Source organism: Lissotriton vulgaris, chromosome 6 (assembly GCF_964263255.1).
Source record: "Lissotriton vulgaris chromosome 6, aLisVul1.2, whole genome shotgun sequence".
NCBI lineage: Eukaryota > Metazoa > Chordata > Amphibia > Caudata > Salamandridae > Lissotriton > Lissotriton vulgaris.
In genome coordinates this window covers 1,029,977,677-1,030,003,058 of record NC_141694.1, presented here as the reverse complement: position 1 = coordinate 1,030,003,058, position 25,382 = coordinate 1,029,977,677, and positions in this window count along the sequence as shown.

Here is a 25,382-nt window from a genome sequence, read left to right as displayed (position 1 = left end):
CGACTCCCACAGGGGTTCAAGAACAGCCCAGGACTATTCTCAGCTAGGGTAACAGAGTTACTACAAATCTATGATGATGAAGCATTATCTTACGTAGATGATATTTATCTCACAGACGACGACTTGGATACTCACTTGAAAAGAGTGAACACCATTATACTTGGGTTCGCAGCAGAGGGTTACAAATTCAACTTTAAAAAGTCCAGAATTGCCCATCTGACAGTACTATTCTTAGGGTACGAATTATCAAGTGAAGGGAAAAGCCTAGCGGACAACTTCTTAGAGAAGTGCGCTGTACTCCAAGCTCCAAAAACGCTGAAGAATTTACAATCCATTCTAAGTTTTCTGAATTTCGGAAGAACTTACATACTAAATTACGCAGAGAGGGTTAAACCTCTCTACGAACTAATTAAACCTGATTTTAAACAAATCAATTGGACTCAAAAACACACGGAAATTTTGAGATCACTGCAAACAGACATGTTAGCAAAAACTAAATTAGATACACGTGACAACACACGTGATCTTGTAATCCGAGTCATCCCAGGAAGATGCGGATTCACATACCTAACCTCTAATGAGGGAGAAAAGGTACCAATAGCTTACAAATCACATTTGTACACAAAGGCTGAAATAAAATTCAGTTCAACAGAGAAAATTCTAACTGCGGTTCAGACTGCTGTAGCGAAAGAAAGGCCCCTAGCACAAGGTAAACGAATAATAATCGTAACTCCTATACCGGCTTTAGAAGCGGTAACTAAAGCAAGCATTCCTAATGCTAAAGCTTTGCATCCGAGATGGATTCAGTGGGTTAATTCTCTTGCTGCAACAGACGTAGTTTACGAATTTAATCCTAACTTAAAAACACAGGAATTTTTACAATATGAATATGAATGTCCTCTGCCAATTGAAATCCTGCCTCTCGAAGAATACGGAAGTATTATATATACTGACGGATCAGCACAACCCGCAGTTGGGGGTAAGCAAGCTTACAGTGCTGCGTGCGCGATTGTAAAAGGTCGCTGGCACAAAGGAAAATTCAGACCACTGGTCACTAAAACTCAATCTCTAGGAGATTGCTCGGCTCAACGAGCTGAATTAGTAGCATTTAAGATGGCGCTAGAAAATACCGATCGCGAATTCCCCACACTAATAGTGTGCGATTCTTTTTATTTGCGTACAATCTTATAATGAATACTTGCAGAATTGGGTGGAAAATGGTTTCAAAGATGCAAAAGGTGGCACAATAAAGCATAAAATGCTTTGGGAACAGGTAGTTCTTTTACAGAAAGAACTACAAAAGACTCACGTGATACATACACTGAGTCATCAACGTGATGGCGTTCACGTTGCAGGGAATTCATTGGCTGATGAAGCCGCGAAGGCAGCTGTGCAAACGGCTTCCGTAGCTGCGATAACTCGGTCACAAACAAAAATAGACAGCGATATTCTACAAGCTGTCAGTGCGTCAGTAAATAATGATAAGAAAACACTCCCAAAAGGCTTTCCTGAAAAGTACTTGTACTTAACGGATACAAATAATGTTCCTTTTGCTCGAATCCCTGGAGTGGGGGATAGAGTAATTCCAAACAGGGAACACAGACTAGGACTAATCAAAGCGGCACACGAAGGGATTGCTTCTGCACATGCTGGCGTTTCCGCAACAATATCACTATTAAAACAGAGATATTGGTGGCCTCGCTTGAGAATACAAACTAAAAAGTATGTATTAGAATGCGACATATGCCAAAGGATAAAAGTATCAACAGTAAAACGACCAGCGCAGACACCCCTTCTCATCTCGGATAAACCATTTGCATGCGTTTACCTGGACCACTGTGGTCCCCTACAAAGGGACGGTAACTATAGATATATCATGGTAGCAGTGGATTCCTGTACGAGGTTCATATGGATGTGGCCCCAGCGCTCGGCTGACGCTAGAACGGTTATAAAAGATTTGCAGTCTTTATCGGCACATACGCAATTACCACGTTCCATTCTGACCAGGGTCCTGCTTTCAGGTCTCGAGCTTATAGGGAGGCCATGGCCAGCATGGGAATTGGGTTGCGGTATTCTTGTCCGTCGCACCCGTAAGGGAACAGTGTGGTAGAAAGAAAAAAACGTGACATAAAGCAATCTATAACAGCGAAGGTATTAGGTTCAGGCGCTGGGTGGGTCAAACATTTAATAAGTGTCCAGACTAGTCTTAACAACATGCCAAGAAATTCTCTAAAAGGTTTCAGCCCATACGAACTATTGTTCGGAATTAGAATGCGAGTTCAGGACCTCGATAGTCAGATGTCAGTGGTACAAGAAAAAACAACAGACTTTGACATCAAAGATCGTTTGGCTGTTTTACAGGAACTGAATGAAACAAGAAAATCATTAAGCAACATAAAGTTAAAGCAACAGCCAAGTACCACTGACGAGGCACCACCCGCAACAGCCCCAGCAAGGCCTGTCTGGATTCCAAAGATTGGGGATCTAGTCAGAGAAAAGATCGCGGTTAAGAAGGAATTTGGGCCTTCTTACAGAAAAGCAGTACCTGTCTTAGCAGTCACCGGAACAAGATCAGTTGTGCTACCGCCCCTTGCTGGTAAAAAGGAGAACAGAGTCGTGTCTATCGATCTGGTAAAACCACAAGCATGTGGCCTATAATCAACAGTAGGCCCAGTGGACTCCCAAGAAACAACAGAATACCCAAACTTGCAACAATCCAAGAGGTTCAAACTGAAAGACTCATCACATTCGATCAGCCTGCAGTGCACAATGAAGGACTATGCAATAATGCCATGGAACTCGTGCCTCTTGAAACACGGATTGAAACAGTTCGTCAAGAAACAACACCAGTCTACAATGATGTGGCATCAGAAAGTGCTACCGAGAGACAGATTGAAAGAACAATCCCATCAATTGACAGAACTGCCTCTGGTTATTTCATCAACTTCGACAACTTCTCTGAAGATCAAAACGACCCCGAAGTGATGCCAGAAACAAAAAAGTATTCTAAAGAAAATACAACAGGACTCCTTCAACAAATCAAAGAACTATACCTGGATTCACCGTTGATTGAGCATTGGATTATCTCAGGGGTATTCATACTCCTACTATGCCTAATTTTAGTTTTAATTTTAGGGAAGTTCATTACAATTGAATGGACACAGCAAGTCAGAACATCAACATAGTCCTGAAACCACACAGATCATCCCACGTGAAGAAAAGAGAACTGTCAACAGTAAATGTCACAGCAATTCCAATACCTGGTGGGGTAGTATGGGAGAAAACAGACTATGAGATATATGGTCCGGTCGAAATCCTGAAGTATCCTCATCAACTAAAGGTTTCCTTAAGTGACTTTGTGACACCTAGTACATTCTCTGATGATTGGGACTTTAACAGTATTAATGACATGATGTCTGATTTAGTAATGTCAGCTAGATTCACAGATCATGATTATTTACAAGGTTCATCTAGTTATGAGCAGCTATTCTGTTACACCCATTATGGGGATCATTACTTGCATAAATCTGCACAGCCTAGAAATGTTTTTATGTATAATCAATGGGAACATTGTTCTACACCACCTAAAAGCAGTTCTAAAGCATTTTTTGAGAAATTCAAATACTTCTCAGGGTTTAACACCAGTGATGCAGAAACGTTTTATTATAAACTGTTAGATAAAACAGGAATGAAAACAATGCTGACAAATTCTAAATTGATATATTCAGAAGCATTTTATGACAAAATGATGACATTTGGTTTTGATTATTGGAAGAATAATATTGAAACGAAAACAATTTGGGGTACAAAAGATTGGCAGGTGCAAGGCATTGAAGCACTATTTAGAACCTGCATGATACCAGAACAAATGTTATTTTTAAATGACACAATACACCAAACATCTTGTCTTGGCCTAGCTAAGATCAAAGACCTTAAAACACCGTCTATACCGAAGCCAATACCTGAGAATGCAACCACAGATATTGAGTTAGATGTGTCACAAATTTTACATTTCAACAGAACACATCCTGATTGGAAAAAGTGGTTAATCTGGCCTACAGACACAAATAGCTGTCAAGATAGATTCCTGAATAAAACACAGGGGTTAAAAATGACCAGATTAGACCCTAGATACTCCCAGAGACAACATCCAGGGATTATAACAACATACAGTGTAGGGAAACTCTGCCTTGAATGGCTAACTTCGTCCACACTGGCTGAAATTAAGCAACACTTGTCTTTACTAAAAGATGGTGCTGATCTGCGCGATTTCATTCTTGGACCACGCAAACAGCGTCAGAAGCGTTTCATAGCGACCAGTGTCTATGCTGCTTACAACGAGGCTTGGAAAGTAAAGCAAATTGAAACTGCTGAAAAAATACGAGAAATTGATCGTATTAATTTGGAGAAATCACTTTCTGTGGTAGACAATGGGTTAATGACTCTGTCTTCCAGAATATATTCGTTGGACAATATTGTATCCTCTGCCTTTGATGTGATAGACAGAGATTTGCTAATGTTACAACATGGCCAGTCTCAATTACGCTCTATTATAGAACTAGGCTGGACGCTGCAAAATCTTCGTTCAGGCTATGTGCCTTGGCGTTTAATCAACACAACGTCATTATTTTCCAGTTTTAACCTTACTGATAAACAGATCAGTTTGGCACAGAAAAGAGCAGACTATACAATCCTGAGCATCGAAAAACTCGAGAGATTACCATTGACAATGTCAGAGAGTCCTGTCATTGAATGGATAATACACGGAATTATCACAATTCCGATAACAACTTTCCGATTTAAAAAGTGCCTTGAGTACATACCTGCTGGCCAATATGAACAATTGGGTAAAGGATATGTAAAATCCGAATGGAAATTACCATACACTCATTCTTGCTATATTGACAGCAACAAAAATGGATTTCTTAGTGGTGAGAACTGTAAACATTCACTAAGCGGTATACTTTTGTGTCAGGGTATTAATTTACACAGAGCATGTGATGGAAATTCAAACAACCTTTCATGCCACCAGCTAGTCACATCTGCAACTCAGATAGAGCCCTTCTTTATGCAACTCGCGAACGGGAGTTACATTCTTAGAACGGATCACAGATGTTGTGGCCTCGTGCCAGGGAAAAGTTATCTAGTAGAAGTAACATCCATGGTCAAATGCTGTATGCAAGCATTGTTTCCGAGTGGGCCTGCAGACATAGTGACTCCCATCTGGCCTCGTCTGAATCTCTATTCTATACGAATTGATACATTAAGCAAAATGAAATCTGTACTTTTACAGACAACAGTGCCTATAACGTCATCTAAAGAGACGTATGATCTTCTAGTTGCAAGGACAGCTACTGAAGTTCATGACCTTTTATCAACAAATTGCCCAGTGCATTTCGTAGAAATGTTCAGCCAGCTCCTTAACATGTCTAGTGCTACAAGCATCCCAGGCATATTTAAGACAGTCTTTACGGGACTGCTAACACCCTTCCAGGCAATTTTGGGAATCTTTCCTAATTTTGTGCACTCCATTTTTGGCGGCATACCATTATTTTTGGGACTCGTCGCAGGGATTTTATTTTTGACCCTCCTGCTACGTTATGGCAAGCCTCGGCTCAGACATAGCTCCCATGGGAATGGAAGAGACAATCCTAGCAATGCGCTACCGGGACAGGATAACTAACGTCCTTGGATTGGCCAGGCTGAGAGATCTAAACATGACCTGGTTCCTTTCATTCAGACCGATATGGCAAAATTGCATTTTACCTGTGCTACGGTGTATGCTTTGCGGCGATGAATGCGTGTTGGACATCTGTCTTTCACTTCCATCAGCAGTACCAATGGACGTCGATACTTTGCTCAGTCCAATAACGGCTCACGCATTGTGTTGTCCCCAGCGGCTACCAATCCTGATGACGGCATTCGTGGAGACTCCTGTACTACAGCCAAGTGGTAACAGTGGAGCGAGTGACAAAAGCAACATCATCCAGGTACAACGTTCTGTGAGCATTGCTGGTCCTGACTTCGATGACAGCAATCATTCTCACACCTGCCAAGTTACAGCGCTATCTAATTTGGTTGAACTATCACCTGAATTTGTAGACCAATTCTTTGAGAGCCTGTCTGATACGATGTTCTCACCCGTAGAGAAACAATAACTTTTAGAAGCTTTTCCGACACACAACGTTCCCATGAACTCTGAATTCGGCCTTCAGTTTTGATCAACAAAGACTGCAATAAGCTTTGGAACTCTATGTTTCCCCGTTCAAGCATTAAACATTTTTTTTTTGAATTGGACATTTCTAATATTGACCTTTTTTGGCACGAACAATTCTTTGCTTAACATAAAAACTATTCTTAGAGAACAGAAGCTTCACACTTCTATTTCTAAACACATCTAGAGACATAAACAATATTACACCAGCCTCTAGCACATGTTATTACAATGCATTTTTATGTGATGATTTATCTCGCCTTTCTTCTGTCAGAGATACTTCATGTGTAATTCTTTATGCATAATCGTTCAATGATTTCATATGCAATAATTTTTTGAATGATTTCTATGCTTTAAAAAACGTACAGTACCTAAATTCATGTATTACAAGTACGCCTATTTCAAATGCATTTATGTATTTTGGGGTGGGCAATGTTACACATACATCTAATTGCTTTAGTTTTAGTAATTTTGATGGACATTAACCCGTGGAGTGGGTGTTGCGTGTTTATCTAGGTTCCTGATCGATACTGTGACCTTATGCCCCTATTCGGCTATAAATCCATTTATTCCCTATATTGGCATAACCGTTCAAGTGCGATTTTCTGAAAAGTCATCTCTGGCCTCACACGAACAGAGCCACATTCCAGCATAGTTCTCTCTGCCACTTCCTTTGCAACCAATTAGTGCAATGACAGAGCAGTAGTCACTATCTGATATTCCTAGATAACACTCCGAGTTCTTCAACAAGATAAAAACTCAACAAAACTGGAAATCCCCGCTTGCTGTGTTTTGATTAGTAACGGAACTCTAATGAGCAACTGATAACTATCACTTCCTAGTGACATCTTTAATTGACGTCTTATGTCCAGCAAACTTGCGTCAAACCCGGCACCTGTCAGGTATAAATATTACCAACGTTGCCTTAAGCAATGCGAGCTACTGTTGCTGATGCCAGCTGCCTGCAAGACCCCGTGTTGGTAAATCTAGCACTCTGTCGCTGCAGCCTGCTGTCCCTGTGGTGGTGAAGCTGCTGATACCATTATCACTGCTAAAGCGCGAACTATGGTGCAGTACGCTTAAGGAGCTGAACAGCCGTCCTCTGCGAAGACATCCAGCAGATTCCAGCTGCCCGCGGACGCTGTCCCCCCTCCTTCCTCGACGCGCTGAAGAGACCCGCTGCCTTTCTCCTGCAGAGAAATCCAGCTCCGGCGTTTCCGGTCCACCCTCGCGGGTGACTGGGATATCGAGAGAGACCCCTGAAGGAGATACCAATCCTCCATCATTCTATTCAGAGGTATGGTGTTGACTAAACCCTTAGACGAGAATTCTTGAAACAAACCTTGGCAAAACCCACTTAACTTAAAGCTACTTACTTGCTCCCCTTCCACGTGTTAGGCTTAGGTCAGGCACACTGGGGTAGGCTTAGTTAGAAGCACCAGTTGAGTATGTTAGCCTAATGTATATATGACTGTATATATGTTTTATTACTTTTAAACCATTGTATGGCTAAGAAACCATATCAATGCTTTTACAGTTCTATTTTGCAATACTTATCTTACTGTACGTACTTTTTATAATAACAATTATTGCAATTGTGGCAATACATTTCTCTTGTACGAGAAGAAAGACTGTTCAATAAATGTTAACCCTTTATTGACAAACGCCCGTCTCTCTATTCTCTACATCTCGTGAAAGTAAACTGCACCAGACTGACTGAGTGAAATACATGTCTATTGTTTCACACGACCCTAGAGATTGACTCTTGATCTGAGGGGCAAAGTTGTCATGTTGCACGGTTGTTGGAAAGCTGAATCCCTTCTTGTCTGTGCCAAGGAAGCTGATCACTTCCTATGCAGAGAAGAAAGTTTCCAGTGACCTCTGAGCTAGTTGGTAACACAACCCAATTAAGTTTAGCATAGTCAGTGGAGGCCTGGAATATCCGCAGTTCCACGTCGATACTACTGTTTATGTTATTCCAATGCGCAGGGCCTAGTGGGAAACTAGGAACTACACTACAAAATGTATTGTTACAACCACTATGGTCATCATTATCTGCATAAGTCTGCAAATCCTAGAAACTGTTTTAGTTCTAATCAGTGGGAACATTGTCCAACTCCACCAATAGGCAGTTCGAAAACATTTTATGATAAATTCCAATACTTTTCAGGGTTTAATTACACTGATCCAGAAACATTTTATTTCAAAATGTTAAATAAGACAGGAATGAAAAACATGTTGACAACTACTAAATTGATTTATTCTGAAAAATGTTATGATAAAATGTCTACATTTGGTTTTGAATTTCGGAAAAACAACATTGAAACAAAAACCATCTGGGGTACAAAAGAATGGCAGGTACAAGGTCTAGAAGAAATGTTTAGAGCCTGCATGATCCCAGAACAAATAATATTCCTGAATGATACCATTCAACAAACAACATGTCTCGGTTTAGCCAAGATAAAAGATTTAAGCAACCCGTCTATACCAAATTCTTAGCCTGATAGAAACACCACTACAGATGAGGGGTAAGACGTGTCCTATATTTTAAAACAAAACAGAACAATTCCCGATTGGAAAAAATGGTTGATCTGGCCCACAGACACAAATAACTGTCAAGATAGATTCCTGAACAAAATACAGGGGTTCAAACAGAACAGGCCAGACCCAAGATATTCCCAAAGACAACATCCAGGGATAGTTACAACATATAGTGTAGGAAAACTATGCCTTGAATGACTACAGAAATCCACACTTCCTGAAATTAAGCAACACTTAACTTTACTTAAAGAAGGTGCTGACTTGCGAGATTATATAATGGGACCTCGCAAACAGCGTCAAAGATGTTTCATATATGCCGGTATATACGCAGCTTACAATGAAGCTTGGAAATTAAAACAAGTTGAACCTGCAGAAAAAATGCGAGAAATTGATCGTATTAATTTGGAAAAATCACTTTCTGTAGTGGACAATCGGTTAACGACTCTGTCCTCCAGAATCTATTCACTGGACAGTATTGTATCATCTGCTATTGATATAATAGAGCAGGACTTGCTAATGTTACAACATGGCCTGTCCCAATTACGTTCTATTGTACAGCTAGGCTGGACGTTGCAAAACCTACGTTCAGGCTATGTGCCATGGCGTTTAATCAACACAAGGTCATTATTTTCTATCTTTAACCTTACTGATAAACAAATCAGTTTGGCACAAAAAGGAGCAGACTATACGATACTGAGCATTGAAAAACTTGAGAGATTACCATTGACAATGTCAGAAAGACCTGTCATTGAATGGATAATACATGGCACCATTACAATCCCGATAACAACTTTTCAGTTTCAATACTGCCAAAAATATATACCAGCAGGCCTGTTTGAAAGGTTGGTTAAAGGATACATCAAATCGACCTGGAATTTACCTTATACACACAAATGTTACAGTGAAGGGAAAAAAGAGGTATTTCTTAGTGGTAACAATTGTAAAAAATCACTAAGCAGTACACTCCTGTGTCAAGGTATTAACTTGCATGGAGCCTGCGAAAGTTCATCAAACAACCTTTTATGTCATCTGCACGGCACCCCAACTACACAGATAGAGCCGTTTTTCAGACAACTATCCAACGGTAGCTACGTTCTAATAAGTGACCACAGCTGTTGTGGCATGATGCCAGGAAAACCCTATCTCGTAAGCGTTACTTCCAGGTTCATTTTCTGTATGCAAGTATTGTATCCAAACAGCAATCCAGACATGGAGGCGGCAATATGGCCTTGTGTGAATATCTCTTCTATTCGAATTGATACTTTAAGCAGAATGAAGTCTATTCTTTTACAGACAACTGTGCCTTTAACCTCGTCTAAAGAGACGTATGACCTGCAAGTTGCAAGGACAGCGGCAGAGATACATACCCTATTATCGGCAAATTGCCCCGTGCATTTCGTAGAAATGTTAAGTCAAATCTTAAACATGTCAGATACCAGTGGCATCGCACATGTATTTAAGACAATTTTTTCGGGACTGCTAACACCCTTCGAAGCAGTTCTTGGCATCTTCCCGAATTTTGTGCATTCGCTCTTCGGTGGCCTGCCTCTTATTTTGGGACTTGTAGCAGGAATTGTATTTTTGTTCCTTCTGCTCCGATATGGCAAGCCAAGTCACAGACAAAACTCTGGCAACAATGGAAGAAATGATCCTAGCAATACGATACAGAGATTGTTTCACTAAAGTCCTCGGATTGGCCCGGCTAGGAGATCTGAATACTACCTGGTTTCTTTCATTCAGACCAATTTGGCAAAATTGCATCTTACCTGTGCTTCGATGTCTGCTATGCGGAGAAGAATGCGTGTTGGACGTCTGTCTTACACTACCATCAGCAGTACCAATGGATATCGATGCTTTGCTTTGTCCGGTAACGGCTCATGCAACGTGTTGTCCCCAGCGGCTACCTATTCTGATGATGGCATTCGTTGAGACTTCCTAAACAGAATAGAATCCACTTGGGAGGTGGTGGCGGTTCCTACAATGGTGGGGAGCACACAGTGTTGTTTAAATACCCCTCACACATCAACAGGCCCCTTAGTGTCATGCTTCATCATCGGGGTCTTCGCACCCCTCTACGGGATGCGGCATGCTACGACCGACGACTACGTGGGAGCACTTTCTGTAGATTATGTGTGAATGTGTGTGGGGTACTTAAATGTGAGTGGTGGAGTGGTGAAAGTGATACTTAAAAAATACCTGGCTCGTGGGGTAAAAAAGACTTTAATTAAGCCCCCGGCTGTTATTATTAAAATGGGTGCAGTGTGAGGTTACTGGTGTATAATTATGTACATTAACCTCTTTTGTGCATCGACATAGGTGCAGAAAGAGGGATGAGGGGTGGAGAAAGAGGCAGGAGAAGGTCAGAAAGAAGCAGCAGAGATGCAGAAAGGGGGAAGTGGTTTAGTGATAGAAGCAAGAGGGGTACAGAAAGAAGCAACAGAGTTGCGTAAAGAAACAAAAGAAATATAGAAAGAAAGAACACAGGTGTAGAAAGAGGCAAGAGGGGTACAGAAAGAGGTACAATGATTGCAGAAAGAAGGGACAGAGGTGCATAAAGAAGCAAGAGAAGTACCAAAAGAAGCTACAGAGGTGCAGAAAGAGTGATGAGGGGTGGTAAAAGATGCAAGAGAAGTATAGAAAGAAGCAATAGAAATGCAAAAAGTGGGAATGGGGTGGAGAAAGAGGCAAGAAGGGTGCGGAAAGAAGCAAGAGAGGTACAAAAAGAAACAAAAGAAGAGCAGACACCCCTGCTTTACAATATTAGCCTCACATAAACTGATTTTTTCCTCTAGATACTAGATCTTCTCTTCTCTTCTTAGCTCCCAAAGCACCCAGTCTCCCTCTCAGAAAAGCTTTACAGGTATCCAACACGATCTCCAGCCTGGCTGACCCTACATTTCTTTCAAAGAAAACCTGAGTTTCTTCAGTAAGAATTGTTAAACTATCCTGATCCAAAAGGATTGTTCGATCTAACCTCCAAGCCGAACCCAAACCTTCCGTACCTAGTTCTAAAGTCAATAAAACGGCTGAATGATCCGAGATATGTACCCGTACGTGCTCAACCTTAGTCGCCCAGTCCTTTAACCTCGAGTCAATCAGAAAATAATCTATCCCAGATCTATGGTTATATTTTTTATTATAAAATGTGTATGTAGGAGAGCAGGGTCTGCAATCCTATGGTCACTCCAGATTTATGCTTTTTGCTTCACTGGTTTACGACTTTCCCTGGCTGTGGGCCTGCTAATCAGACCCACAGCCTAGCTGTTCTCTCTCTAAATTGACCCACATGTACTTTAGGTGCATTTACCAATTGGTATTGGGTCACTTTTATAAGTCCTTGTACAGTGTACCATAGGTATCCAGGGCCTAAGTGCACCCATGGCCTACCAGGGGCTGCAGCATGTATTATGCCACCCCTGGCTGGCCATCTAAACAGACACAACTGGCTGGTAACACAGCTGGGGCAAGGTGGTGTAATCACCCTTTGCTGTAGATATAGTATACCTATATCTAACCCCAAAATGGACACATATACTCCTATAAATCACTCCTATGGCAGGCCTTATCAATCCTGAAGGCAGAGTGCTTGGAATTATGTGAGATGGTGCTCTAGCATGAGCTGAGCCTGTCTGCAGCTTTCGGAACCATGTCCTTATAGCTGTTCCAAGATAACGCTATACCATATACTCTTAAGTGCATTATAATCCTCGTGGTTATTGCTAACTTTGGCATAGCATTATCAAAACATATCGAGTAAGGTGTCATACGATTTGGAATACTACCCCCTCGCCAGTTCTGGCAACGGGGGTAGCATTCCACCCTTCTAGAGGGATACGACATGTCCATAACTGTAACCCCGGTTAAAGTTAAACAGAGCCTCAGCATCACAAAATGGATGCTGCCACCACAGACACAAGTCTGACCTCCTGCTGTTGGGAGTCCTTCCAGTGAGGGAGGCCTGGACAAAGGGTTTCCTGCCTTGGGAGGTGCTAGCACCACCCCAGACAGGATTTTGTGTATTGAGGTAGGCAGGACTGAAAGGAATGAGACATGCCTGGGGCACACAAGGTGTCCCTGTGCATACCCCGGTTCAAACCAGTTGCTGGGGCACTCCAGCCCCAGCTCTGGCGTGAAACCTGACAAAGGACAGGGGGTGTAACCACCCCCCTTCCTGGTCCCACCCATGGGAGGGACCTAGTCGCTAGTACAGTCCCCTTTAGCAGAATAAAGTTAGGAGCTGGCCCCATTCCAAATTAGATTATCCTGAACAACTTTACAAGAAGAAACTCTGGACTTTGACGTTCTGCTCCACAGAAGACTGAAGAAATCTCCCTTGTGGGCAAGGAGTGTCCACCCTGCAACTCCAGGCACCATCAAGCGTCCTCAAGGTTCACTTTGTCGTCCTTCTTACGGGAACCAGACTTCAGAGCCCGACAAGATCTGGACTTCCAGACCTCCTTGACCTCTACCGACATCTGCAGCACAGCTGAGATCCTTGGGTGCGACGAGACACGTGGGACCGGCTATCTTGAAGAAACTGCACTTCGCTTCCAGCACAACTTCAGAGGTATCCTCGAGAAAGTGCTTTGGGGATTGAGAAGCCCCAGCCCCGAGCAGCTCCTGCACCGAAGACCAGCCCTCCAGCATCCACGAGATCTGCGTGGGGCCCTTTTGCTTGGTTGCTGCTCGATGCATTGTCCGGTCATTTGCCGGCTGGCTAGTGACCTCCTAGACGACAATCCACGAAATCTACACTGCTGGTCTGGTTGCCCTAGACTGGCCCTTGCTTCCCTGCAAAGGAGAAGCACCCCGGACCCTCCTGGTCCGCACCAGACACCTTTTCCACTCACCGCGTGGGTTGCCTTTGCCAAGGCCTGTTGATGCTGAATCCGGACCAGACACCGCCGACAGCGAGAGCCTGTGTGGGACAGCTCGTGCCTCCATCCTGGTTGTCGAAGACACCTCCTGGTCCACGTGGCTGCAGAGTCAAGCGTCCCCTCTTCACCTGATCGCGACGACAGCATCTGGTTCCTTCGTTGTTCCACTCTGGTCACTGGCTAGTGACTTTGAACACTGTCCCTTCTGCTTTCAGGTCTTCATCTTCCTCGATCCACCCTTGGATCGCTCAGGACATCTTCGTCCTGGTCGCCTGCAGCATCTTTCTTCAAGGCTCCATAGACTTTGACGCGGAAACCCGACACACTTTCACACCTATGCACCCGCAGCCCGTGGTGAGGTAACAAGAGCATTTTGGTGCTCAAGGGTAGATTGACTCTCCTAGTGTCCAGGTATCCTGTCATTTTAGTCATAACTAGTAGCAACTGTCTTCTACTTACCTTTTCGTAATTTGTTCTGCCCATTGACTTTGTTCCGCATCTCGCGCGTGAGTTCACACTCTGCACACGCGTCCCGTCGGCCTCGTATTACTTCCCTAAGGTGAGGGTAGTGTAGTCTCAGTGAACCTACAGCCTCTGGGCATCTTCATTTCCTCTATCGATTTCCTTATACCATTTATTTAGTATATGGTTTGTCGTGCCCCTAGGGCACCATTGTAATTTGTGCAACTTATCTTATTTTTCTTAAGAGTCTTGTTATGTGCTTAGCCCTCTGATCTCATAAAGAGTTCAGAGGTGTTTGTTATTAATAAATATACTGTTTATTTTCATAACAACCTGTGTGATGTCCTTTCATCTGGTATTCAAGGGGTTATATGTGGTAAAACAGCTGGCTTCACATGCCAAAAGAGTTTAGCCTAAGACTGCTTCATCCATGCTACCACTAGGATAGCTGGTCTATAAGGTTGACTTACAACCAATCACCATAAGGGTTGTTTGGACTGATACAAGGTGATCACTAGAACTAGTGAGCATCATATATCAGGCCAACTTCTCACAGTGTATCCTAGCTGCTGACCTGATTTCAGTCTCCAAATATCACACAATCCTTGATGCGTCATAAGTGTCTTAACTCTGGCAGACATTTGACTATTTACCAAAGCTCTACTCTTTTCCGAGCGATCCAACTTATAATCTAACACTGTATTAAATTCTCCTGCTTAAACTTATATTTGCTAACCCAAAAATACACTAAAGCTTCCAAGGGGTCGATCTACTTGGGTTTTATGGACCTCTCCACAGCTTTCGATTTGGTCAATAGAGCGAAGATGTGGACACTTTTACTGGATCTGGGCTTTGATCCTTGTTTGGTCTATTTTCTTGCAGACCTACACAGGGAATCTTTTAAATCTGGTAGAGGGGTCAGGCAAGGCTGTATTCTGGCCCCTCTCCTATTTACTTTATACGTGAATTCCCTAGATAAACATCTGGACACTGCTACTCTAGACGTCCCGCGTATAGGAGACAGTTCCATCCCGGTTCTCCTGTACGCGGACGATGTGGTCTTGATTTCCCGCACCCCGTTAGGCTTACAAAGGTTGTTGAGTGTATTTGGAGAGTTCATGGATTCAATGGATCTGGTTGTATATAGTGCAAAGTCACACACAATGGCCATGGGGGTAGGTAAAAATAAGATTAGGTCTTTTTATTGCAAGGAGGTTGAAGTAAAAAGGGTCAAGGCCTTCACCTACTTGGGAGTCATGTTCGATGAACGATGCTCCTGGACCCCCCAGTTTTTAGTAAAAAAAACTATGCTAACCAGAGCAACGCATGCAGTCCAAAGCTTTGCCCAGCGGTTAGGGGGCAGGCCCTGCGAAGCTGTTCAATCAATTTATAAGGCGAAATGTTTGGCAGCAGCTTTGTATGGCTCAGCTATATGGGGGTACAAACAGGCAGAAGAACTTCAAAAGGTAGAAAATAAATTTTTACGATCTTTGTTATCCTTTCCACAGTCCTCGCCCACCTTTGCTACCCACCAGGATCTAGGGATGGGGTTTGTGTCGGATCAGATTAGTTTGGCCCCACTTGTGTGTTGGATAAAAGTTTGGAACAACCCGGATTTACTTTTAAATGAGCAGATTTTAAAAGATTGCCTTAGGCTGGATAAAGGAAACGAAATACAGTGGTTATCTTATGTAAAAAAGGAGCTGCAGAAACTTGGGCGTATAGAGCTAATTGTAAATCCAGATGCTATTGTAAAGGGGGATATCACTTGGGTAAAAAAACACTTCCTGGCCCGAAGATCTATGGAAAGGGAGGATACTGAATTAAAAAAGCCTCTTGTATGGGGCCATTTTCTGTTAGTTACGACACCGTTGATTGAGCCATATTTGCAGTTGGTTACAAGGCCATTTCATCGCACATTGTTAAAAAAAATTGTTTTAATCTAATCCATTTTGTATTAGTAACATACGAAGGGTGGGGTAAGCCTGGTGATATAGCCCTTTGCAATTGTAACGATAGCTCTAGACAAGATACAATGCACTTTACGCTTTTCTGCTGTCATTTTTATGAAATCAGAATGAAACTTATAATACCACTGTTAAAGGGAATGTGGATTTTCCAGGCTAAGCCTGCCTTGCTTTATTTACAACTATTGGAAAACCTGTGGAACATTTTTAACATTGCAAGTTACTTTGTTGCAGCCGTGCGTCTTAAGAATCAAAGATGTGTTAACAATTTTGTCTGCTGATCTTTGGTGTATTTTATATTCACCTGTATAATATATTTTAAGTAACATAATTGTTTTAATTGTATTAATGGAATTATATTGTATGTACTGTGTGTTTTTATGTGTACCTTTTATGATTTTAATTAATCGATTAAAGTGGTTTTGACTTGACTTGAAATTCTCCTGCCATGATTATTTTCCCTGAAAAACCTAATAACTCACCAGCCAACCAATCCAGAGGGTCAACATCATCCTGATTAGGACCATAATAGCCAATAATAACCAACATTTCCCCTGCCACCTTTAGTTTCACAATCGCCCATCTACCTCTGTTATCTGCTGCCTTACCTTCTATTACAATATTAGCTCCCTGTCTGATCAAAACTGCCACACCCTTCGTAACTATTGATTGAGGCGTATAGAACGAATGAGAAATCCATCGCTGAGCTAAAAAAAATTCCTTACTTTCCTCAGCAGTCAAATGTGTCTCCTGCAAAATTATAATATGGGCCAGAGAGTCCTCTAAATACTTCAAGATTATTTGTCTCCTGGATTTTACCCATAAACCATTCACATTTCAAGAGAGGAACCTCAGTTCCATAAGTTTATCCACAATCATAACACCCAGAGCCGGCTACCACCAATAACCTAGTGCTTAGAACGCTTCGGAGGATTTTCTTATTTTTTCTCCCCTCCCCCCTACCCTCACCCACACCCAACCTCAACCCCAGTCCCTGTACCTCCTCCCCCACCACCCCCTTAACCCCCCCTTCCTTGGAAAACCCAACCAAAACACCCATTGCCTCGGCCTTTGTGGGTGTCTTCAGTGGTGCTGCTAATATGCCCAGAAGAAAATTTGCTAACAATATATACATGCCTGGCAGAGATCAGGCTTGAATTCACATATACTTAACCTCTACATTACAAATTACTCCCTTGATATTGCTCTAAGAAACAGTCAACATCCTCAACCGCTCGGAACGAGTACATCTTGTTTTGCCATATGACTTTTAGAAAGGCCGGGAATTTTAGTTGAACTGTAGCCCCCAGTGCCCTGTGAGGCTCCATGCGCTTCCCTAGCTCCCATTGCCTATAGCATTAGCTGGTGACAGATCCGATCTTACCTCAACTGTTATACCGTTTACCAAAGTACTCTTCCTTTTAAGAGCGGCTGCCAAAATTTTCTCTTTCACATTATGTCATTAAATTAATAAAAATATTTCTAGGCTTGGAACGGTTCGGGTTCAACCTAAAGGGGTCCCAATGAATCCTCTGAATATCCCCCATTAACACTTCTTCCGTTTCCTCCAACTGTAACTCAGATTTAAGAAGCTGTACCACATACTTTTTAATATCTGATCCTTCTTTTCCCTCCGGTAACTTCAAAATCTTCAGATTATTACGCCTTTGCATATTTTCAAGCCTTTCCACTCTCTCCTCATTATCCCTCTCTTTAAGCTTAATAGCCTCAATCTTTTTATGATTATCAAATACCCTCTCACGAATCTGTAGTATAAATGGAGACAGCACAGCAGGAAAGCTTGAAGTCTCAGTTTATTGAGCTTAGGAGAAGCACAGCGACAAGAGGCAGGAACAGCTATCAACTGCCAGAAGGCAACATTCTCTCACAAAGCATGGAACTATCAAGAACAGAGGTTCTATCTACAGGGGCCTGGGAGGCACAACACAGAGAATACTACATTATCCTCTTTCCTATAAAACAAAAGAAGAAACATTCGTAGATGGAAAATGGAGAAAAGAAAAGAAAAGAAAAGAAAAGAAAAGAAAGAAAGAAAGAAAGAAAGAAAGAAAGAAAGGAAATGAGACGGGTAGGGAAAGGAAAGTGAGAAAACACAACTGGATGCACAACCGAGAAAGAAAGAAGGCAATATGAAGAGAAAAAACAGAAACAGAAAGTTATCTGAACCTGGCAGGAATCCTACAAACTCTACGACTCCTGCGAGGCCCTGGTACAAAGGTAGCATCAACATTACTGCCATTTCCATTATTATTAACAGAACTAAAACGCTTGTTGTTTGAATCTGAACTAGAATTGGACAAGGGAACACAAGGGAAAGCATCATCTCTACTAACCTTTACAATTTTACAGATGTTCCACCAATCCTTGTTATTCACACGTACCGCATTCCCGCAGACCTTATCAACCACTAGTGGCTCAGAGAATTTGCTTCTTCCCTTGGTGACATGAACAGGATTTTTAATGCGAACAACATCACCAGCACAAATATCATGGGGAACAGATCTCTTCCTTTCATCAAAATAAGTTTTTTGCTTCTTTTGAGCTTCAGAGACGTTGTCTCTAACAAAATCATCAATACCATCCATCACATTCATCTTCACCCATTTTGACATCCAGCCCGGACAAATTTTTGTAGAAGGTTTCCTACCCCTCAGGAGTTCAAAGGGAGAAACCCCAGTTGAAGAATGCGCAGTTGTACGGTAAAACCATAACATGGAACGCACAGCATTCTCAACCACGCACTTGCTGGCAATGGCCCACTGGACACAGTTGTTGAGTACACGGTTCATCCTCTCAACAAGGCCATTGGCCTGGGGGTGGTAGAGGGAACTTTTTTTATGAGTCACACCACCCTGTTTAAGGAAAGATTCAAATTCACAACTGACAAATTGGACACCATTGTCAGTCATGACAACTGAAGGAAAACCCTCTCTCAAGAAGATGTCTTTCAAAAGAGAAATGACACTAGCAGAAGAGGGTTCACTGACAAAACGAATATCCGGCCATTTGGAGTAATAATCAATGGCAACAATAGCAAAACGGGAACAAGAAGGTAAAAGATAAAAAGGACCAACTAGATCAACTCCAATCTTTTCCCACGCCCTTTCCGGAAATTGAATGGGTTCCAAAGGGGGAGACCTAACCTTGTGACTTTTGTCTGAGGACTTGCAAATGACACAATTATCAACTAAAGTATCAACACAAACGTCCATCTGCGGCCACCAAAACACATCCCTCAACCTACGTTTCGTGAAAGTTTTCCCTAAATGTCCTTCATGTGCACCATCAACCAGACGCTTCCGCAAGCTCTCAGGAGGAATAAGCCTACCACACCGCATGAGAACACCATCTTCAACAGTGAGTTCATCAGCAACTTTGACATAGGTTTGGAAAAGACCAGAAACATTCTTTTCTTTAGGCCATACAGACTTCAAATAATTCACAACTTGAAGGAGTACCACATCCTTCAATAACTCCTTCTTCCACTCAACTTCACTGATAGCGCACATACCTTCAAGATCCAAAGCTGCAACAAAACAATCTTCAAGATCATCTTCCTTTTCAGCCTCACAATCGTTATCAGCTAAAGGAAAACGAGAAAAATAGTTGGCTCTGACATTCTTCGAACCTGGCAGATAAACAACCTCAAAATCATACTGAAGAAGCTTTGTGGACAGCCTAGCAATCCTAGGGGTATGCTCCTTAATCTTTTCTCCAGACAAGATAGAGACCAGAGGATTATGATCCGTACGAATCGTAAAGTGACTACCCCAAAGATAGGGATTAAACTTCCTGACCGCCCACCAGCAAGCTAAAAGCTCCTTCTCAATGACGGAGAAGTTCACCTCGGCCCCACGCAAAACTCTTGAAGCATATGCAATGGTATTATCAATTTGCCCATTCCTCTGAGTGAGAACAGCCCCAAGTCCAAACCCACTCGCATCCACAGTCACAACACATTCTTTGTTGTGATCAAAAGGTTTGAGGATACTGTCCCCAACTAACTGTAATTTAATCCACTTGAAAATTTCTTGACAGTTTTTATCCCAAACAAAAGGCACATTCTTTTTCAACATGTTAGTCAAAGGTTGAACTTTTGACGCATAATCTTTGATAAATCTTGAGTAAAATTCACTGAGCCCAATGAATGACTTTAAACCAGATTTATCGACAGGAGGCGAAGCATCAACAATGGCTTTCACCAAACCAGGACGTGGTTCCACACCTTCATGTGAAACAACAGGACCCAGAAATTCCATTTTTTCTTTTAAGAAAACACATTTCTCTCTCTTTAATACAATCCCTTTTTCTTGCATGATTTCCAGAACCTGATTCAAAGAAAAGTCATGATCCACCTTGTTCTCGCCAAAAATCAAAACATCATCCTGGAAAACAATTACTCCAGGAGTGTCTCTAAACATTTGACTCATCAATCTTTGGAAGACTGCAGCCGCTGACGCAAGGCCAAATGGCATCCTGCAGTATTGAAAACTACCAAAAGGTGAGACAAACGCAGTCAGATGTCTAGAAGATTGACTCAACACCACCTGGTGGTAAGCGGAGGCCAAATCCAACTTTGTGAACCACCTTGCTCCTCTGGTAAGAGACAATAAATCTGTGATTTTTGGTAAGGGGTCTGAATCAATCCAGATGTTTTTATTGAGACTGCGCAAATCCACACAGACGCGCAAATCTCCATTCCTTTTTCTGGCGACAACAAGAGGAGACAACCACAAGGACGACTCAATAGGTTCTATGACTCCTTTCTTGCATAACCCCATCAACTCCTTTTCCAAATCATCCCTCACGCTGAAAGGAACACTCCTGACCTTATGTTTTATGGGGATAGCTCCATCTTTAACTCTAATCTCATGGTTGAAGCCTTTAATTATGCCAAGGCTATTCCCGAAGACAGTAGGGAACTTAGAAATTAATTTCTCGATATAGTCATTTGAGACAATGGCTGCTAAACTCTCAACATTGTCACAAGATTCATTTTCCTTTACACTCTTTTAGTCAAGGACCATGTTGTTGTTTTATTCTCCACTAGATGGCACCAACGTGTAGAGATTTAAACCACACAAACACCTCGTAATGTTTTGCTTTTCCAGGAAAATAAAAGTGTAGATTCCTTTCTATTTCCACGTTTATGTTGTAATGCCTTCTCGCCTTCAATGGACACGAGCGTTGTTCATGGAATGACTATTAGTATTCAGTGTACATGGGAGAACTAAACATTCAACATGCCAAGTTTTGTGCAGAGTTCTTCAAGAGTGAATGACAGTGTTAATTAATTCTCCTTCTGTAAGTTAATCTTTTTTTTTTGTTTCCTGCAGATGGCACCAGCGTGTGAAGATTTAGGACCAACTTAGTCTTTTAAAGGACCTTATTACTACACCTTCGTTAAACACTGTAGACTTCACGCCGTGCGCGAACGCGTTACCAAGGCAGAGTGACAACACTTAAAATGCTTCTCGCGTCAGAGGTTTCAGAGCGAGGCAGGAGAAGTCAAAGCAGAGCGCGAACAGGCTCAGAGACAGCTCAGACGCGCCGAGGCTTGGTTGTCAGGGTAACGCGTTTGCTGGGCGAGCGCGCGTCAAATGGTTGCGTTGGCACCGAAGCGCTCGCGCTGGAACGCGTCACAGGAACAGAGCGTGGTAACGCTGGCAACCAAACGCTCGCGCTGGAACTGATGACGTGACGTGTAGCGATGGCAACCAAACGCTCGCGCTGGGAATGACGTGACGTGCTGAGGCCTCGTCGGGGAAAATGTTTTTTTAAGCCTTGTTTTAAATTAAATACGCGCAGAAAGTAAGGCGGAATCACTTATCTCGCCATTAGTCGTCATCGGCTTGTCGAGAAGAATTTTGAAACGGCTGGTCTTCGTGTGCACTCGGTCCGCGGTACACTCTCCACAGGAATACGAGGAAAAACGAGGTAAGACGGGTTCTTTTACCTTCTCCTAAGCAGCATCATCGCCAACAAATTTGTAGTATAAATGGAGACAGCACAGCAGGAAAGCTTGAAGTCTCAGTTTATTGAGCTTAGGAGAAGCACAGCGACAAGAGGCAGGAACAGCTATCAACTGCCAGAAGGCAACATTCTCTCACAAAGCATGGAACTATCAAGAACAGAGGTTCTATCTACAGGTGCCTGGGAGGCACAACACAGAGAATACTACAGAATCACTTTTACTTCAGCCTCCAACAACTCTGTGCGAGAACTCAATTCCTCAAAGTTTGCCTCCAATAGACTACACGAGGCTCGAATACTCTCCTGATTTTTATTAGAGACCTCAAAGCCCTTATGCATATCCAAATCCAATTTCTTTAAAAGGGCTATAACTGAGAGATCCAGATTATCCAGCTCAGGGTCTACCCTAGACTCTTCTAATAATTTGTGCTCAGTTACTGGGATACTCGTAATCGCGGAAGCTTCTGCAGATTCCCCCGAATAATCGACTGCTGAGACTGAAGAGGACGCTAATTGATCTGACTGAACAGGACCAACTGCATTATCCATTGCTGAATTTTCATGTAGATCCTGCCCCTCCTCATCCATGCCTATAGTAAGAGCCTGATATCGATTGGGGCTCAGATGCATAGACCAGTCCTGCGTGTCCGACCCCCCCCCGGGACTCCCCTATAACTTTCTCACCCTCCCACGTGCTGTCTGTGTTCTGTTTAGACTGTGTGGGGTTTGCTTTTAGTATTAGAGTCTTTGTGGAGTGGTGTGGCTCACAGGTTAGAGGCGGCAGACCCGAGAGCAGAGGACGGCCCAGGGACCAGGGTTCAATTCCCGATGCGGCAGGGTCGTGGACCAGGGTCAGCGGACTCGATATTTCTCACCTCGGTGCCTACTCTAACCAGGGATCACACTCGGCAACTCTGGGCATTAGCTTGCCTCATCTCCACAACGGCCCCCACATGCGCCGGGAATGCCTGGTTTCACCTTGGAGATACCCAGTAGGGACCATCTCACAGGGAAAGCCAGGACGGGTTCCACAGCGGTCTACTGCGCAGAGATACTCCTTCGGGAGTCGATTCTAGCGCGTTAGAAACCCACAATTAATTAATTAATTTTGGAACTGGTTTAAAAAAGGAGTTTAGGGATGGGGTAGTATTTAACTTACGCTCCAAAACCGTCTGTGTTCCCTTCTTATTGCCAACACCACCCTGTTTATAGTTTTTTTTGCCAGATTTTTTGTGTGAGTATCAGGCCAAATTCTTGGGTTTGTTTTAGGTGAGGCTTTCTGCTTAGGTAATATCTTATCGCCTCCCACCCTCCCCATGCTCCTTAAAGTGTATCTAGAAATCACTGTAGCTACAACTGGGTTTTTAACTCCCACGTTATTTTTTTCAAGGACAGCTGCGGTGCCTTCTGCCTGTTGTACAACCTGACTCGTGCCGGTAGTGCCTGAAGGTGAGGGCAGCCCTTTCACCGAACCCTTCATTAAGTTCAGTATCTCTGCTCCCCTCCCACGCCCCCCGGCACCTCGCAATGCAATCCTGGCAACTGCACGCCGACCTCTCCCCAGCTCGAACGCCGCTCTCCCCCAGCTGCCCAGCTCCGTTCCTGCTGCCAGCTCCGCCTCTGCCTCTGTCTGACCTCGGGAGCTCCCCGCCTCCTTGGACGCCATAAGCTGCCGAGAGCGAAGTCAGTCAGGAAAAACCGCTCACAAGTCCAAAAGATCCCGTAAACAGCCCCGACATGGTAAGAAACTATCCTGCAAGCAGGCACATTACAATGCCTCTTGCTGACCAGATCTCTGCACAGGCAAAACTCGCCTCACACCGCCACTGCTCCCGACACCTGCGACCCGCTGCTAGCCGGCCGCCATGTTTTCCCCCTGAGGCTTGAGGGTTGCACAAAGAGTTGCAGAAACAAGTGAGAGGTGTAGTAAGAAACAAAAGAAGTGCAGAAAGAAGGAACAAAGGTGTAGAAAGAGGCAGGAGGGGTGTGGAAAGGGGGTGTTAAAGAGGCACGAGTGGTGCAGAAAGACACAAGAGTGGTGAAGAAAGGAGCAACAGTGGTACAGAAAGAGGAAAGAGGGGTGGAGAAAGAGAAAAGAGAAGTGCAGAAAGAAGCACCAGAGATGCAGAAACGGTGAAGAGGGATGGAGAAAGAGGCAAGAGGGTTGCAGAAAAAAGCAAAAGAGGTGCAGAAAGAAACAAAAGAAGTGCGGAAAGAAGGAACAGAGGTGCAAAAAGAGGCAAGAGGAGTGCAGAAAGAGAAGAATGGTACAAAAAGAGGCAGAAGGGTTGTAGAAACAAGGGTACAGAGGTACAGAAAGAAGCAGGAGAAGTGCAGAAAGAAACAACATAGGTGCAGAAAGAGTAATGTGGGGTGGAGAAAGAGGCAGGAGAAGGGCAGAAAGAAGCAACAGAGATGTAGAAATGGGGAGGGAAGTGGGGTAGAAATTGAAGCAAGAGGGGTATAGAAAGAGGCAACAGAGTTGCAGAAAGAAACAAAAGAAGTATAGAAAAAAGTAACAGAGGTGCAGAAAGAGGGAAGAGGGGTGCAAAAAGAAGGAAGAGTGCAGAATGAGGCACAAGGCTTCCAGAAAGAAGGGACAGAGGTGCAGAAAGAAGCAAGAGAAATGCCAAAAGAAGCAACAATGGTGCAGAAAGTGGGATGAGGGGTGGAGAAAGAGGCAAGAGAAGTATAGAAAGAAGCAATAGAAATGTAAAAAGGGGAATGGGGTGGGGAAAGAGGGAAGAGGGGTGCAGAAAGAGGCACAAGGGTTGCAGAAAGAAGGGACAAAAGTGCATCAAGAAGCAAGAGAAGTTCTGAAAAAAGCAATAGAGGTGCAGAAAAAAAGGATGATGAGTGTAGAAAGAGGCAAGAGAAGTATAAAAAAGCAACAGAGCTGCAAAAAGGGGGAAGAAGGAACAGATGTGCTGAAAGAGGCAAGAGGAGTGCAGAAAGAAAAGAAGGTTGCAGGAAGAGGCCCACATGGTGCAGAAAGAAGCAAGAGAGGTTCAGAAAGATGCAAGATAAGTACAGAAAGAAGCAACAGAGATAGAGAAAGAGGAAAGAGGGGTGGAGAAAGAGGCAAGAGAAGTACAAACAGAAGCAACAGCCATGAAGAAAGAGGGATGACTAGTAGAGAAAAAGATGAAAGGGGTGCAAGAGAGATGCAGAAAGAAGGGACAGAGGTGCAGATAGAGGCAGGAGAGGTGCAGAAGGAGACAGGAGTGGTGCAAAAGAGGGGTCAGATAGAGGCAAGAGATGTACAGAAAGAGGCAGAAGGGGTGCACAAAGAAACAAGTGAGGTGCAGAAAGAACAACAGAGGCGCA